The sequence below is a fragment of the Ursus maritimus genome, unplaced genomic scaffold, assembly GCF_017311325.1.
Source record: "Ursus maritimus isolate PB19 unplaced genomic scaffold, ASM1731132v1 scaffold_21, whole genome shotgun sequence".
Classification (NCBI taxonomy): domain Eukaryota; kingdom Metazoa; phylum Chordata; class Mammalia; order Carnivora; family Ursidae; genus Ursus; species Ursus maritimus.
Window position 1 is genome coordinate 22,213,132 of NW_024424564.1, and position 18,571 is coordinate 22,231,702.

An 18,571-nucleotide genomic window follows, 5' to 3' on the forward strand; every position below is an offset into this window, starting at 1 on the left:
CCTATCAAGTAGGCAGGTGGGGGAAAGGCCACAGCTAGGAACAGAGATATGGGAGTTATTTGCAAAAAGGAGATAGTGCTAAAGGAGTGGTTAAGATCACTGGGGAGAGATGTACAGAAGCAGAGAAGAGAGACGATTTCAAACCCCTGGGAATCTCTACATTTGGAACGTAGGCTATGAGACAATGATAGGACATAGAAATCAGTGTTACTGCGTAATTCTCACTGCTGCTAAAAGTAAAGGAAAACAAAGACTGAGAATGTCCGCTGACTTCAGAGAATAAGATGCCCTCGGCTACCTAGTACAGCTTTGTGCAGGTGATGTAGGCATAGATTTGTAATGTGTTGAGGAAATGGAGAAGTGGCAACAGAGTGTAAAATGATTCTGTAAGTAAGTTTGGAAGTGAATGAAAGAGACAAGGAAATAGCAAAGAAGTATTAAGTATAGATTTATCAAATATTAAAGGTAGGTGTTAAGAGATGTGTGTGTGTCTAAATATGAGATTAAGAATGTGTCCAAGTAGAGGAGAGAGCAAAGAAATACCAAAGATCTTCAAAGATCGTTTTCTCCCTAGGGACTGAAGAACCGAAAGTAGACTGAAGGAATAAAGGGGAAAAAAACAAAATTAGAAATAGAGGGGCATAGGCTGAAGTAGTAAATTACTTTTATCACAGTTACTTGCTTATCTGCTAATGCTGTTTGAAGAAGGAGAGAATTTGAGGTCAAAGACCTGTGAACAGCTATTATGCTGAGGTGCATAGTAGGTCATAATTGATATAGGTCTGGCATATCTATATGCGGTAAATGCCAATGGAGTTACAGTTTTGTGAGGTATGTCATTAAGCCATTTGTCATTTTGTGATAATTTTATTTTTATTTATTTATTTTTAGTTTTTTAAGTAGGCTCCACTCCCAGTGTGGAGCCCAACACAGGGCTTGAACTCACGACCCCCGGATAAAGACCTGAGATGAATAACTGAGCTCTACATCTGAAACTAATGAAACACTATGTGTTAATTAATTGAATTTAAATAAAATAAGAAAAAAAGTGCACCTGAGCTGAGATCAGATGCCTCTTAAGCCACCCGGGTGCCCCCTTTTATGATAATTTTAAATGAAGTTCTGAAATCACCAAGAAATTACTTCTCATTTTGATTCAGCCTCTCTGACTTTTATGTTAGATGTTGTATTCAGAGATTTAGATCTCTAAGATGTATAGTATTTTATGAATGTTCTATCATGTGCAGTTATTATATATGAATTAAAGGGGAATCTGTTCCAAGGATCAGATTATCCAAAAGAAAATTACATATGTACATTATACCTTTCCTGGGCACTTAGAGCATAAAGTATTTCAAAGCGTTATTATAAAATCAAAGCCAGTATTAGCCATTTGGACTCTTTAGCAATGATTATATGTCAAAGATAAAATGAGAAGTACAGTATTCAAAGAAATGAGCTTCCTATATAAGAGTTGCAGCTGTGTTATGAGGTCGTCAACATATTCTACAATGTATTACTTCAATTTGGACTACCGTTTTTATGGTAAGTGTGGTGGAGTGGGAGGAGGGGGAGAGGAGACGGCTGAATAGTGGAAATAACCACTAAGGCTGGGATGGGGGGGCAGTTAAGAATTCAGTATTTGGGCAGCACTGATGGAAGGGATAGAAAATATTACGAAAATAGCTGTTTATTGATGGGAGAGATATTCTCCCACCCTAAATAGAACAAGAGACCATGAAATTAAGTTAAATATAGGACCGATTCAGATTTGACCATATAAGAGATTTTTTGGGCAAAATTACTGAGGTTGTCATTTTCTCGGGGGGGGGGAAGGGACGGTTAATAATAATTTGCCTGGGAAGCAGTTAAACCACATTTCTGCTTGTAAGTGGAGGAAGAACCATATGGCCTCTTCCAAAAGTTTCCACAGGCTTCTGTGATGTGGGAAAATTATATACCATGTGTCTCTTGACTTTGAGACGTTAATAATATGTGGATCTCAGAATCACCAGATTGACTTCATGAGTGAAATGTGCTTTAATATTACACATGTATTTCCCACTCTCACTAGTTATTTCAGTTTCAAATACGTCTCTACATTTTACAGTTAGAAAATGGAATGAGAGAAGTTGACAAACCCAGAATAAACTGGTTTCAATCAAGAGAGAAATTGCCATTAATTTTCCCCCACAATTTACCTGGTTTTATTAAATGGGCCTAGAGATATCATTGAAATGAGACTGGTTTATTCACAGGTATGCAATTAAGTCAACAAATACTTATTCTACTTCACTTCATAAACAGGCTTTATCACATTGATATGTATATTTATGCGCACATCAGGAGAAATACGATATCTAATTCTTGTCTAATTTCAGCAAGATAGATGCTCACTTCCCTGATAGCTTCAGCTTTGCCAAGATCAGTTTTAGTCCTGTCCCACCTGTGTCTGCCTTCAAACTCCTTTCCACTGTAGATCTTCTTCCCCAGTCATTTATTTAGATGGGTGCAGCTCTTTTCATCTAACAAGTTACAAAGTCTAGTTTTGGATACATCTGCCACTCTCTGCTTACGTTGTAGTGTGTTTCGTGTTGTACTTCTATTTTGAAAATGTTAGATAAACCAGAAAAAAAATGTATTTCTGAAGTGGTTGCTATTTTTTTTCTGTTTATTATCTTCTATAAGTCTCCGTGCTTAGAAGACAAAGATGATTAGTAGAATCCACTTGATTACTAACTGTTGGTGTGGGATAGTTTTTGCCTAGCCTGGGACCATATAGTTGGGCTAAACCAAGCTGTATTTACAGTTTTTCCATACTTGGGGCATTGTTATTCATTACAATCCACATGCAATCATCCTTAAACATTAGTTTTTGAATGTGTGTATATGCACTGTGTGTGCGTTTTGGAATCACAACCAGAAAAGGATGGGGTGGGGAGGAGGTGTGAGGCATGGGCAGGAACAGAAGTGGCTCTTGGCTATGAAGAAAATCAGCTTGAGCACTTTAGGTTGGGGAACATCAAAACCTCTGGGAAATTCCACTTAATTATGTTCTCTGATTCCAAGCATGTTTATTTTTACTCACATTTCTTTGTGGGGGTATCCTTTGCATGGATTTATAACTATAATTGTTTGAATTGTGGGACCACACACTAAAATTGCATTTAGTTCCTTCTCTTCAAGAGTAACTGGATTCCTGGGGTTTTCGGGAAAAATTCAGCTAATCTAACCACACTGGCCCACATTCCTACCTGGGAGTATCAGCTAGGTGGACTGGGAGGTGCCACCATCAGAAGGATGTGCCCTTCCCCCACCCCAGTCATCGCATTCTTCATAATCCCCTTGGGTTATTTCGACAGCTGGTTTCCTCCATTTCTATTATCCTTTTAGGCATCTATGTTTCTGATCCTTGGCTGATCTCATGGGGCTGTGTTTTTCTAAATATATACTGAAACATTAACCAAAAGCTATGTTTGTGTATGAATTTTTATTCCCTCCCTCTTCTGATTTTCCTGTAACATCTCACCACCTTTTTTTGTTTGCTTATTTTTTCCTCTACGCCTAGCTCCTTGATATCTATCAGAACGCTGACATATTTATATCTGCAGATAAAACTGTATTATACTTTATCCTAAAGACAAGTAATAGTTGGGCAGATCCTGAAAAATTAGTAAATTGGTAGATTAATTTCTTATGAAAGTCCTATGTCCTTGTTAAAGAAAAACGATTATTGACACTTTTTTTAAAGGGTAAGCAAGACTTTATTCAGGATTATTGTGATTAGTCACAATGGGGGAAGTTGGGGTTCCACCTCAAATACAGTAGAGACACTGGGAAACTTATAGCCAACAAGCGTGGGGGATGAAGAACTTGAGCAGATATCAAGGGTGGGGAGATTTCTCACTAAGTGAACTTACCAGGATTTTTGCTATAGCTGGGCTAGGAGGCCTAACAGAAGCCCCAAGGACCAGGCCTAGTCAAAAAGAGGGTTCAGAGGAGCCTGTCTCTTTTTGGTCAAGGAGCGACGTTTTCATCCTGGATGACATTATTCTCCCTGACTGAGCTGTTATAAATGCTAAATTTCCTATCACTGGATAATATCAGAATCAAGAGCTTCTCTTTATCACTTGAGAAGAATTTATTTAAATATATTGCTGTAACATAATCTTTGTTAACAAGTAGTAGAATAGGACTGAAAAGAGTGACATCTTTAAGAGGGGGAAAATGTGTATGCTACACAATTTTTCAGTCTTTGTCTTATAATCATCTGTTATTTCCTTGAATATCAAATGCCAACAAATGGCCATGGTGATACTCAAGAGTTTTAGAAACGACCCTGAACCCACATTATGGTTACATCAAAAACAAAAACTGTAGAGAATTCAGTTTCTTAAGAATAGGAGATTTGTATTTGACCAACTCTCTCATTGTTCCTCTCTGGTTTTCACCTCCATTTTTTTTGTTTTCACTTTCTTAAATGGTCTCCACTGAAATAACACCGAGAAATGCCGCTTAACAACATACACACATTTTCTTTTTGAAGAATAAGTGGCAAGTTATAGAGGGCAAACGTGGTGTCATGAGAGATCTGTGGTAGAGTTGAAGTGGTCACACAGTTACTAAATTGGTTTCACCTGAAAAGTAACTTGCTCAGTTTAGGAATGCTGAATTTTAAAGATAAGCACTTTTGAAAAAAATTGTTAAAATGATTTACCAAATAATATATATAAGCTACTTCTAACAATTCATGACTAAGAAACAATTAAGTGTTTAGATTACCGGCAGAAATAATCAATTGTGTTTTTGAAAGTGTGATATGGTAGATCTCAACAAGTTCAAGACTGGGTGTTAAACATTATTACTACCTCTATCCATCACTTTTTTTTTTCTTATTGCTCAATCTAAGGTACTCTATCCTTATCTACTTAAGTATTTGATCAATGAAGAGACAGCCGAATCCTCCTCATGGAATATGTTTTTTGTTTTTTAAAGATCTTATTTATTTATTTGACAGAGACAGCAAGAGAGGGAACACAAGCAGGGGGAGTGAGAAGGGGAGAAGCAGACTCTCCACTGAGCAGGGAGCCCTGTTTGGGGCTGGAGCCCAACTCGGGGCTCGATCCCAGGTCCCTGGGATCATCACCTGAGCCGAAGGCTGAGCTTAACTGACTGAGCCACCCAGGTGCCTCACATGAAATCTGTTCTTACACCAATTTATTTCTTGATTCCACTTGTAATTTTCATTGCTCGTTTATATAAGAATACTAATAAAACCCACTAAAACACCTAAAAATCCTCAATATATTATAATTTAGTTTTCTGTGTGACACATTCTCTCTCTTAAATATATAGTGTGTTTTCACTATAACTCCAGAAACCAATGATTGTTTTCTCTTTTTCTTAACAAGTTTCAACTATCTTTTCCCAAAGGGTTATACTGTATTGTTAAATTTTTGTAATCATAGGGGTTTTTTTAAGATTTTTTTTTATTGTTTATTCACTTAGAGAAAGAGACAGTGCAAGTGGGGGAAAGGGCAGAGAGAGAATCTCAAGCAGACTCCATGCTGAGCACAGAGCCCAACACAGGGCTTAATCTCAGGACGGTGAGATTATGACCTGAGCCGAAACCAAGAGTCAGCTGCTTAACTGACTGTGCCACCCAGGTGCCCCTAATCACAGGCTTCTTATTTCATTGGTTGTGTTTTCACTTGTCATCACAACTGTGCTATCAAACTATCAGTAAATCAGACCCACAATAATAAATAAATCCATAATAGGGGTTGATACTTCTTCATTCATGATTAGATGCATTTTAAAGTGATACCAGACATTACAAAAAGCTATTCAGAAAAATATCAGTATGAAACTAATAAAAGACCAAAGGATTTTTATAATGCATTTCTGTAGGTCACTCTACTTAAATTCAAAATACATGAACATCTATTTTAATTTAATTTTTTATGAAGAGATTCCTATTAAGAATTTATAACTTCTCACCTAAATTCAGTTCCTTGTCTCTATTTTTTTATTTTTTATTTTTTTCCCGATGTAAGGCTAGATGATTCATTAGTTGTGTATAACACCCAGTGCACCATGCAATACGTGCCCTCCTTACTACCCATCACCGGTCTATCCCATTCCCCCACCCCCCTCCCCTCTGAAGTCCTCAGTTTGTTTCTCATAGTCCATAGTCTCTCATGTTTCATTCCCCCTTCTGATTACCCCCCCTTTCTTTATCCCTTTCTTCCCCTACCGATCATCCTAGTTCTTATGTTCCATAGATGAGAGAAATCATATGATAGTTGTCTTTCTCTGCTTGACTTATTTCACTTAGCATTATCTCCTCCAGTGCTGTCCATGTTGTAGCAAATGTTGAGAACTCGTTCTTTCTGATAGCTGAGTAATATTCCATTGTATATATGGACCACAACTTCTTAATCCAGTCATCTGTTGAAGGGCATCTCGGCTCCTTCCACGATTTAGCTATTGTGGACATTGCTGCTATGAACATTGGGGTGCATATGGCCCTTCTCTTCACTACGTCTGTATCTTTGGGGTAAATACCCAGTAGTGCAATGGCTGGATCATAGGGTAGCTCAATTTTTAACTTTTTAAGGGACCTCCACACTGTTTTCCAGAGTGGCTGTACCAACTTGCATTCCCACCAACAATGTAGGAGGGATCCCCTTTCTCCACATCCTCTCCAACAATTGTTGTTTCTTGCCTTGTCTATTTTTGCCATTCTAACTGGCGTAAGGTGGTATCTCAGTGTGGTTTTGATTTGAATTTCCTTGATGGCTAATGATTTTGAACATTTTTTCATGTGTCTGTTAGCCATTTGTATGTCTTCATTGGAAAAGTGTCTGTTCATATCTTCTGCCCATTTTTTGATTTGTTTATTTGTTTCTCGTGTATTGAGTTTGAGAAGTTCTTTGTAGATCTTGGATACCAGTCCTTTATCTGTAGTGTCATTTGCAAATATATTCTCCCATTCCGTGGGCTGCCTCTTAGTTTTTCTGACTGTTTCCTTGGATGTGCAGAAACTTTTAATCTTGATGAAGTCCCATAAATTCATTTTATCTTTTGTTTCTCTTGCCTTTGGGGATGTGTCATGAAAAAGGTTGCTGTGGCCGATGTCGTAGAGGTTGTTGCCTATGTTCTCCTCTAGAATTTTGATGGATTCCTGTCTCACATCGAGGTCTTTCATCCATTTGGAGTTTATTTTTGTGTATGGTGTGAGATAGTGGTCAAGTTTCATTCTTTTGCATGTAGCTGTCCAATTTTCCCAGCACCATTTATTGAAGAGACTGTCTTTTTCCCACCGGATGTTTTTTCCTGTTTTATCAAATATTAGTTGCCCAAAGAGCCGAGGGTCCATTTCTGGGCTCTCTTTTCTGTTCCATTGGTCTATGTGTCTGTTTTTGTGCCAGTAAAAAATATGGAACGCTTCACGAATTTGCGTGTCATCCTTGCGCAGGGGCCATGCTAATCTTCTCTGTATCGTTCCACCTTGTCTCTACTTTAATATCTCATTTTTTGATACAGCATTATTAAGCTGATTCTATGCTTAATGCTACTTAATTAAGCATTAAGTAGATTCCTCAAGACTTAGGGATGGAATTATTTTGCTACCCAAGAATTATGCACTTTAATTAGTCTTAGAAATGTTTACTGGACACACATGCATATGCTGAGTTTTCTCTTCATTAAATAATATGACATTATCATTTTATTTTACAGTAGCTGATTGACACAGTAACTCCCAAACATTTGCTACATGTAGAGGTCTTTTATGGAGAGCAGATGATGGATTATACCCTAAGCACTGTACTATCACATCATTGCTTTAAACCCATTATTTAGGGGTACCTGGGTGGCTCAGTTCATTAAGCATTTGGCTTCGGCTTAGGTCATGATCCCAGGGTCCTGGGATTGAGCCCCACATCGGGGTCCCTGCTCAGCGGAGAGCCTGCTTCTCCTTTACCCTCTGCTGCTCCCCCTGCTTGTGCTCTCTCTCTCTCCCTCTCTTTCTCAGCCAAATAAACAAATAAAATCTTTAAAAGCATTATTTACATTTGAATGTATATAAAATGGGTCTCCATGTTTGGAAGTTGGGTACTTTTTCACATATGCCTAATGATGTAAAAAGAAAAAAAGAGCATTTACCTAAATATGAATAATATTGAGAGGTTTAAAAGTTGGTAACTATTCTAGGTCCCTATTTCTAGGTAGATGTCTATTAATTATTTGAAAATTTTGTCTAACTTGGGCACGGGAAAAGTGTCTTTTTTTTTCAATCAGAAAATGTCAAGGGGCACCTGGGTGGCGCAGTTGTTAAGCGTCTGCCTTCAGCTCAGGGCGTGATCCCAGCGTTCTGGGATCGAGCCCCACATCAGGCTCCTCTGCTAAGAGCCTGCTTCTTCCTCTCCCACTCCCCCTGCTTGTGTTCCCTCTCTCGCTGGCTGTCTCTCTCTGTCAAATAAATAAATCTTAAAAAAAAAAAAAAAAAAAGAAAATGTCAGCCTAACAACATCTCTACTGGTTAAACATTCAAAAGTTCTCCCACGTTTTTACAGATGGGGATACTGAGGCAGGATAGATAACTTGTCCAGGATACCACAGCTTGTGGTAGAGCCAGAATACGAAGCCTGGCAGTCTAGTTTCAGAACCTGTGTTCTTAACTTTCTGATTCTTTTATAAGATTGCCTACCAACAATTCAATATCGATCACAAATAAAACCTCAGACACCGAAATCAAAGGACAGTTCTTATTTAAAACGTGGTGATTCAAATTGTCTAGAATGTTTGTGGACTAATCATTTTGAGGAGAAGTGTTGTTTAGCAAAATTGACAAATTCTTAAGGATAATTCATAGACCCTTGAACATATACTTGTATCCACCCCACTTCACATGGTCTGTCGATTCCAGTTGGAGAAACCCTAGAGAAGTAAAATGGTACAGACTTTAAATGTAGAGAAGCAGAGTGCCTATTGTATGTCAGTTTCTAACATAGGCTCCAGGGATAGAATGAGAAACGAAGACCTTGTGATTGCTGCCCTCTCAGACATGTAGCAGTTGTAGGCGTAGCATTTAATTGTTCCTTAATTTTTTTCGTGAGTGGTTTATCTAGGTTGTGAGGCTTGAAAGTTTGCATCTTCTACACCTTAAACAATAATGCCTAACAATGCATGAACTCAATCACCTTGTCATGTTGTTGTGTTGAAAGCCTATTTAGGGACTTCAAGAAACATAGCAGACAAATTACTATTTTGTATTGCTTGAAATGTATTGATTACTTTGCCCTTGACTGGTTCATACAATCACAGTAAATGTGCCGCTCGTTTTCTCATAAAGAAAATTTATTTCCTTTTCTTTAATACGTCCTTAGAAAATTTGAAGCAAGCAAAATGATTTAGTAAATGTTGTTTTAGGACTTGGAAGGCCACTTGGGACAATAGGTTCTTACTTACTTGGCAGTTTCTTTGGGAAGTTTTGCTATTACTGAATTTGTTTTTAAAATAAGAATTGTGGTAGAATGACATGGGTGCATCGTATCAGATTTTATTTCTACTATATATGCTTATTATGATCTGGAGATATATTTGAGAAAAACTTCGTATATTAAGGTTATTGTGATTTCATGTCCAGTAAAAAAATGTTTAAATACATAGGAATCTAAAATTTCCCTATGGATAAATAAACCATGAGAGACTGTGGACTCCAGGAAACAAACTGAGGGTTTTAGAGCGGTGGGGGGTGGAGGGATGGGCTAGCCAGGTGATGGGTATTAAGGAGGGCACATATTGCATGGAGCACTGGGTGTTATACGCAAACAATGAATCATGGAACATTACATCAAAAACTAAGGATGTACTGTATGGTGACTAACATAAGATAACGAAATAAATCAATCAAGCAAGCAATATACATTCTTTTAAAAAAAGTATTCCTTGAAAAGAAAAAAATAACCTCCTTAGAAATATGCTATGTTGATTGTAGGTTTTCAAACTGTTTGATGACATTATATTAATAGAGTATTACAGCAAAAAGCTTTTATTAATTTAGAATTGATCTTTTAGTCCTTACTATTTAACTAATTTTAGTACTTTTCTCATATATCTAAACTGAAGTAGCTGGATATGGTGAAGATGTTTATATAGGAACTACTACATGAAGATATTATACGACTCTGTTCTTTATAAAACTTGGATTGAGTTTTTAATTGTTTTAATGGAAATGTATTCCCTTTTCAAACGTGTGCATGCTTTAGCACTACATGTGCATTCTAGAACATGCTAAGCTCTGGGAATAACCAGAGCTCTGTCAGATGGGTGTTGGTATGAGCCTCAGGACAAGTCAGGGTCCCTTGGTGAAGGCAAGAATACTGACAAAGCACCATGATACTTACCATCACTGAAGTTTGCCCATCAAAGAACAATTCATTATTGCAAGTTTTGAAGGCCTATGTTGAACAAAAAGTTTTGATAAAATAACAGTGCATAATGCCAAATGATCCTTGGTGTAGTATAGACAATGCTTTTCAAACATTTATCAATTTTTAAAATTTAAATATGTTAGGAATAGGCACAGTTTAGCCATTACGTATTGTATTTCAAAAGTATAAAGCTTAATAATGGGTATATATTTCAGGTATATTAACAGCATCAAAATTTAGTAAATGCTTAGACGTCAGCTGTATTCTGCTCATGATATGGCAGCAGTTAAAAAAAAAAACAAAAACAAGTTGTATACTTCACTGTTTTCAGAAGAGCTAGCAGTTTGCAGGGAACTCCTATTGAAATCATGTCTTATTCACATACCCCGGGAGGCAACATAGCTTTGGCAGTTTGGGGTCCGGAATCAAATGGTGTGTTTACTAAATTAGGCTTCCCCACCTCTGGCCCTAGGATCTTGGATACGTTGCTTACATCCCTAACCTTCATATGCTCACTCTGTAAATGGAGGTAATAACAAACACCTCGGAGGGTTTGTTATGGAACTTCACAGTACACATAAAACACTTAGAATGCTGCGTGATCCGTAGGAAGTGCTAAATTATTTACATTACAAGAATATGTCTATGTATTCTTAACATAGAATAAATTTAAATTAAAGAAGTCAGTTCCACTTGCCAGGCTCTGTAGACAATGAGCAGAGTGGTGTTGCCCACTCAGGCTCAAGCACGCTCTTTCCTCAGGACATTTATCCTCACTCTTCCCTGCAGTTCTCATGCTTTTCCTCCAGATAGTAGCATCGCTTGTTCAAGTGTTATCTTAAATAACCGCTCAGATAGTATCTTCTATCAGGGAGACTTCCCTTCCTGCCCAGTATGAGACACTCCTGTACCCCAACATGCCCTATCTCTTTTATCCTGCTGTAATTTTTTTTCCCCTTGGCGCTTATCATCATGTACAGTCTATGTATTTCCTTTTCTGTTTGCATTATCTGCCTCCGCTCTCTAGAACGTGAGCTCTGTGATGATAGGGACTTCATTCTCTGTACCTTGCTTTCCCCAGTATGTAAAGTGGTGCCTGGAACACAGTTGGTGCTCAGTCAATATTGTGAAGGAATTCACGCGAGGCTTCTGTGCTCTCAGTCTGTGCTGGCTTCCCGTCCTTTCGTATTGTGGCCGTCTCACAGCAAGGAGTGTGGTTTCTAGTGTTTTAAATGTGTTGTGCACCCCCTTCCCTTCCCCCAGTAAAACTTGGCCTCTCAGTGCCAGCCAACCACAGCATGGACTGCTCAGCACAAAACACGTTGGTCTTTTACAATGCTGGAAATCAAACCAAAACACAGCCACACTGACTGCCAAGAACACATTGAGAGGCTGTACGGTAGCTGAAGAGCCATTTGAGTGATTTTTAAGAGATTTTCAAGGATTATGTTGAGTTTTAACTCTCAGTAACGTGCTAACTTGAAATCTTCTCTCCCGATCCCTGACCTGCATCCCCCTGGGTCTCTTGGTTCACTCAGTCTCTCTACTGGAGTATCGGGGGACAGTGATCACAGTGAACGGGGAGCTCTCATGTGAAATGAATTCATACTCTCATGAAATTCAGAATCGCTCAGGTAGTTGGGTCTCTTACTAAGTCTTCATATATTCAGATTCTAAAAACTCAGCCCGTTGTAGAAGTGACAACAAATCTAATAGAATGAACATATATAAACCTTCGGGACAGCTGCTACAGAGTTCTGTATTCTCAATAAAATACATTTGCTATTTATTATCTAGAAAGCAGTTTAACTCTTAAACTTCTTTCTTGGGCCTGATGGCAGGCATACTTCACAGGCCTCACATGACTCTGAAAAACACAAAGTAAATCATGAGGTGGAAGCTGATTTTATGAACCCATTCAGACTTGCCTGAAAACTTGCCCCTGGTTTTTGAAAAATTGACCCATAAAAGGGCATACCTCCCTCCCAACAGGCAATTCACCCTGTAAAAGATTTCTTTTTAAAAAATGACAGAAATATTGCAATGCTCAAAATAAGAGTACGTGAGAAAATTTAGGATATGAATAAGGAAGGAAGAAGTTTTCCTCCCCATTAGTCGTTTATGAGGGACAAAATCCCTACATTTAGTTCCCTGTGCTCTTGTCTCTGGGTGACTGGTTTCCTCCCACAATGGGAGGAAAACACGAGTGGGAAGGAAGTGACAAGAACAGCAGGGGAGGCACCTTTCCCCGAGAGGGAATGTGCCCCAGGGAGCTGACATGACAAGCCATGTGAGTTTGCATCAGCCATGAGAGAGAAAAGCCATAGTCTCTAACAGAGAAGTATGCACTTTAAGAAACCTGACTGTGGTCAAGAAGTAATTTTAAGGATGAAAATAACAAATTAGCTCAACTAGTATGCATACTTTCTAGGGAGAGTGTCTTTTTCCAGACTTTTTCTGCCTTTAATGTGGCCAGCCTGGTGGTGAGTTTGTTGGGTCAGAAGCAAGGGCCCAAGTGCTAACTGTGCCTGCTCTGTGGGGTTTGGTTGTGATGTTTTATTTTCTAGGGGTCATTGAAACAACACCCCATCCCTGGAAAAGAGCACTCAATTTTAGCCTCCTCTACAATTTACATTTGTTATTTGTTCTCCCGCGAGTGACACTGATTGAAGAAGACTAAAGTAAGGGGGTAGGGATCAGGGAATATGGTTACATTTTTTTTAAATTATGCCTTTGAGAAAATGTCTTAATGGAGTTAGTATTTGACCACATTTCCCCCAACAGATAAGGTTTGCCAAGCATTATCATTTATCTACCTTACCTTTTTCTCATAGCTTTTTTATTTGACACAGGAAGAGCATAGTTTTTAAATTATGGTCACAACTAGTTGCCATCATGCTACAAACAATATGACATCCTAGATTTCTCTTTGGGACTTCATTTGTTGTTTGAAACCCTATTCATAAAACAGTGGGAAAATAGTGGTATGCATTTATTTGAATTAAGAGGAATGTTTCATATGCCTTGAAAATATTGCCCTCTGTGTCGATCAAAAATAAAGTGGCATGGTATAGAATTGTTGAATCACTATATTGTATACCTGAAACCAACATAACACTGTATGTTAACTGTAGTGGAATTAAAATAAAAAAACTTAACAAAGAAAAAAAAGTGGCATGAAAAATAGAACCCACAGAAAGAAAATAACATTTTAGAAATTAACCATCTGTTTGAGCTCAATTAACAAAAGATCCTGCAAGGCCTCCCTTAACATGATATTCCTGAACTGTTCCTGGAAACAACAGGGTGAATTTACTATCCAATTAAAACTGATAAGAAAGTTGGCTTTGACATTCATTAAATAAACCCAAGATTCTACATCCACTCTGGGACTCTTTGTTTTAAGTTATCTATAATTATCTTGCTTACAATCAATGTTAATAAATTTTCTACCACAGTAAAGGCAATGGTGGTACAGTTCTATTAGTTACTGTTGTTTTTTTTTTTTAAATCTATGTGCTACCATTGACCTTGAGCCCAAATGTTATTTGTTGAGAATAAAAATACTAGTCTTGCCTTTGTGTAATACAATGGGTCTCAGTTCTAGCATTAGAATTGCCAAAGGAGCTTTTGTAATGTACTGAACCCTGGGTCTTACCAGATACTCTGATTTTAATTGGTCAAAATGGAGCTCATCATCCTAGTTTTTAAAGTTCCCCAGGCGATTCTAATGTGTAGTAAGATTGTGGACCACTAGTTTTAAAGGCCGTTCTGTTCCTGATTGGCTTTGCTTCCATCAGTCAGTTGCAGCTAAGCCATTTACTATGTGATCTTGGGTTTGTATTTTAACCTCTCTTTCAATTTCCTTTTCTGTCGGATAGGGCACTAATAGTGCATGAATCATAAAATCATTTTGAGAATCCAGTGAGTTACTGAATTTTAAGAATTTAAAATAGTGCCTGAAACATAAGTGTGCAATACAGATTAGCTGTCATCAGCATTATCATCTCAGTTTTTAAAATCCAATGATAATAATCAGGCTTTGGATTGCTTCCTTATGTATACTTCCTAACTTGAGCTCTTCTAAAACATCTGCGCATTTGTGCTTTCACTATACAAGTGTACCTTATTTTATTACCCTTTACTGTACTCTGCCATTTTTACAAATGGAAGGTCTGTGGCAACCGTGCATCAAGAAAGTCTGTCGGCGCCATTTTTCCAACAGCATTTGTTCAATTCATGCCTCTGTGTCACATTATGGTAGTTCTCACAATATTTCAGACATTTTCTTTATTTTTTTTATGGTTACCTGTGTCTGTGACCTTTGATTTTTACTATTGCAATTGTTTTGGGGCTCCATAAACTGTGCCGATGTGAGATGGCAAACTTAATAAATGTATGTGTTCTGACTGCTCCACTGACTGACCATTCTTCCACGTCTCGCTCTCCTTAGCCTGTTTTCTGAGACAGCACAATATTGAAATGAGGCCAATTAATAACTCCATAGTAGTCTTCAAGTGTTCAAGTGAAAGGAAGAGGCACACATCTCTCACTTTAAATGAAAAGCTAAGAGGGGAGGAGTTAAGATGGCGGAGGAGTAGGAGACACCGTTTTCAGCCGGTCCTCCGAGTCGAGCTGGATAGGTACCAGACCAGCCTAAACAACCACGGAACCAGCCTGAGACGCAGGAAGACGCATCTGGATCTCTACAAATGAACATCTCCAGCGCTGAGTATTGAGGTACGAAGCGGGGAGCCATGAAACTGTGCACAGATATCAGAAGATAAACGGAAGGGGAGGGAGCCGCGTGTTCGGGCGCCCGGGAAGTGGAGCCACTTGCACGGGAGAGCGGGGCTCGCGGACGCACCCGCAAAACAGCAGACTGAGACCGTGAGCCGGGTGCGCGCGCCACCAGGCATTCCCGCGAACACCGGAATCCCGGTGCGCTTACTGGATCTAGACTGAGACGGGAGATCCGGGAGGTGCTGGGCGGCTGGCGGCTGGCGGCTGGCGGCATTAGAAACACAAAGGACAGAGACGCGCTCCGGCCCTGGAAGTGAGGGCTGGGACGCCGGGTGTGGGGCGCACATCCCGGGACGCTGCAGGGTTGAGCAGCTCCCAACAGAGCAGAGTTAAAGTGGCCAGAACATTAGTAGAGAACAGGCCGCAATCCCTCTGTTCTGTGACAGAGGCTGAAATTTGGCCGCTGCTGCTCTGACTCTCAGAAGAGGCACAGCAAACCGCCAGGGAAAGCCGCCAGAGAACAAAAGCCTGGAAATACCGGCTCAGAGAGTGCCCATCCCCATCCCCCCTCGCAGGGGACACGGAGACTCTACCCAAACAGGGTTGCCTGAGTATCGGCGCGGCAGGCCCCTCCCCCAGAACACAGAAGGCAGGCTGAAAAATCAAGAAGCCCACAACCCGGGCGCCTGGGTGGCGCAGTCATTGAGCGCCTGCCTTCGGCTTAGGGCGTGATCCCGGCGTTCCGGAAAGGAGTCCCTCATCGGGCTCCTCCGCTGGGAGCCTGCTTCTTCCTCTCCCACTCCCCTGCTTCTGTTCCCTCTCTCGCTGGTTGGCTGCCACATAAATAAATAAATAAAATCTTTAAAGAAGAAGCCCACATCCCTAAGATCCCTATAAAACAAGGGGCACGGCCTGGGACCCAGTCAATAATTTGGGCTCTGGAAACCCCGCAACCTCTCTTCATCAGAATGACAAGAAGGAGAAGCCCCCCCCAGCAAAGAAAAGACAGTGATTCTGTGGCCTCTGCCACAGAAATAATGGATATGGATGTAACCAAATTATCAGAAATGGAATTCAGAGTAACGATGGTCAAAATGATGAGTAGAATTGAAAAAACTATTAACGAAAAGGTTACTGAGAATATAGAATCCCTAAGGACAGAAATGAGAGCGAATCTGACAGAAATTAAAAATTCTATGAGCCAAATGCAGGCAAAACTAGAGGCTCTGACGGCCAGGGTCGCAGAAGCAGAGGAACGGGTTAGTGAATTGGAGGATGGGTTAATAGAGGAAAAAATGAAAATAGAAGATGGTCTTAAAAAAATCCACGCCCACGAATGTAGGTTACGGGAGATTACTGACTCAATGAAACGATCCAATGTTAGAATCATCGGCATCCCCGAGGGGGTGGAGAAAAACAGAGGTCTAGAAGAGATATTTGAACAAATTGTAGCTGAAAACTTCCCTAATCTAGCAAGGGAAACAAACATTCGTGTCCAAGAGGCAGAGAGGACCCCTCCCAAGCTCAACCACGACAAACCTACGCCACGTCACGTCATAGTGCAATTCGCAAATATTAGATGCAAGGATACAGTATTGAAAGCGGCCAGGGCAAAGAAATTTCTCACGTACCAAGGCAAAAGCATCAGAATTACGTCAGACCTGTCTACACAGACCTGGAATGAGAGAAAGGGTTGGGGGAGCATATTTAAAGCTCTTTCAGAGAAAAACATGCAGCCAAGGATCCTTTATCCAGCAAGGCTGTCATTCAGAATTGATGGAGAAATAAAGACATTTCAGAATCGCCAGTCACTAACCAATTTTGTAACCACGAAACCAGCCCTACAGGAGATATTACGGGGGGTTCTATAAAAGTAAAAAGGCCCCAAGAGTGATACAGAACAGAAAGTCACAGCCAATACAAACAAAGACTTTACTGGCAACATGGCAACATTAAAATCATATCTCTCAGTAATCAGTCTTAATGTAAATGGTTTGAACCATCCCATAAAACGCCACAGGGTTGCAGATTGGATAAAAAGAAATGACCCATCCATTTGCTGTCTACAAGAGACTCATTTCGAACCCAAAGATGCATTCAGACTGAGAGTAAGGGGATGGAGTACCATCTTTCACGCAAATGGACCTCAAAAGAAAGCTGGGGTAGCAATTCTCATATCAGATAAATTGGATTTTAAACTACAGACTATAGTTAGAGATGCAGAAGGGCACTATATTATTCTTAAGGGAAGTATTCAACAAGTGGATATGACAATTATAAATATATATGCCCCCAACAGGGGAGCAGCAAGATACACAAGCCAACTCTTAACCAGAATAAAGAGACATATAAATAAAAATACATTAATAGTAGGGGACCTCAACACTCCACTCTCAGAAATAGACAGAACACCCTGGCAAAAACTAAGCAAAGAATCAAAGGCTTTGAATGCCATACTCGACGAGTTGGACCTCATAGATATATATAGAACACTACACCCCAGAACCAAAGAATACTCATTCTATTCTAATGCCCATGGAACATTCTCAAGAATAGACCATGTTCTGGGACACAAAACAGGTCTCAACCGATACCAAAAGATTGAAATTATCCCCTGCATATTCTCAGACCACAACGCTCTGAAATTGGAACTCAACCACAAGGAAAAATTTGGAAGAAACTCAAACACTTGGAGACTAAGAACCATCCTGCTCAGGAATGACTCGATAAACCAGGAAATCAAAAATCAAATTAAACAATTTATGGAGACCAATGAGAATGAAAATACAACAGTCCAAAACCTATGGGATACTGCAAAGGCAGTCCTAAGGGGGAAATACATAGCCATCCAAGCCTCACTCAAAAGAATAGAAAAATCTAAAATGCAGTTTTTATATTCTCACCTCAAGAAGCTGGAACAGCAACAGAGGGACAGGCCTAATCCACGCACGAGGAAGCAGTTGACCAAAATTAGAGCTGAAATCAATCAAGCAGAAACCAGAAGTACAGTAGAGCAGATCAACAGGACTAGAAGCTGGTTCTTTGAGAGAATCAATAAAATTGACAGACCACTGGCAAGACTTATCCAAAAGAAAAGAGAAAGGACCCAGATTATTAAAATTATGAATGAAAAAGGAGAGGTCACGACGAACACCATTGAAATTGGAAGGATTATTAGAAATTTTTATCAACAGCTATATGCCAATAAACTAAGCAATCTGGAAGAGATGGAATCCTTCCTGGAAACCTATAAACTACCAAGATTGAAACCGGAAGAAATTGATTCCTTAAACAGGCCAATTAATTATGAAGAAATTGAGTCAGTGATAAACAACCTTCCAAATAACAAAACTCCAGGCCCGGACGGTTTTCCTGGGGAATTCTACCAA

The 18,571-nt window shown here is 39.5% G+C and overlaps 1 protein-coding gene and 1 pseudogene across 1 annotated transcript in view; one reads left to right on the forward strand and one right to left on the reverse strand.

Moving 5' to 3' along the window:
• TMTC2 (transmembrane O-mannosyltransferase targeting cadherins 2) overlaps positions 1–18,571 on the forward strand; it is a 388,624-nt gene that overhangs the window by 336,583 nt on the left and 33,470 nt on the right. The gene's annotated exons all lie outside the window — the stretch shown is intronic.
• LOC121104492 lies at positions 7,436–7,528 on the reverse strand (annotated as a pseudogene).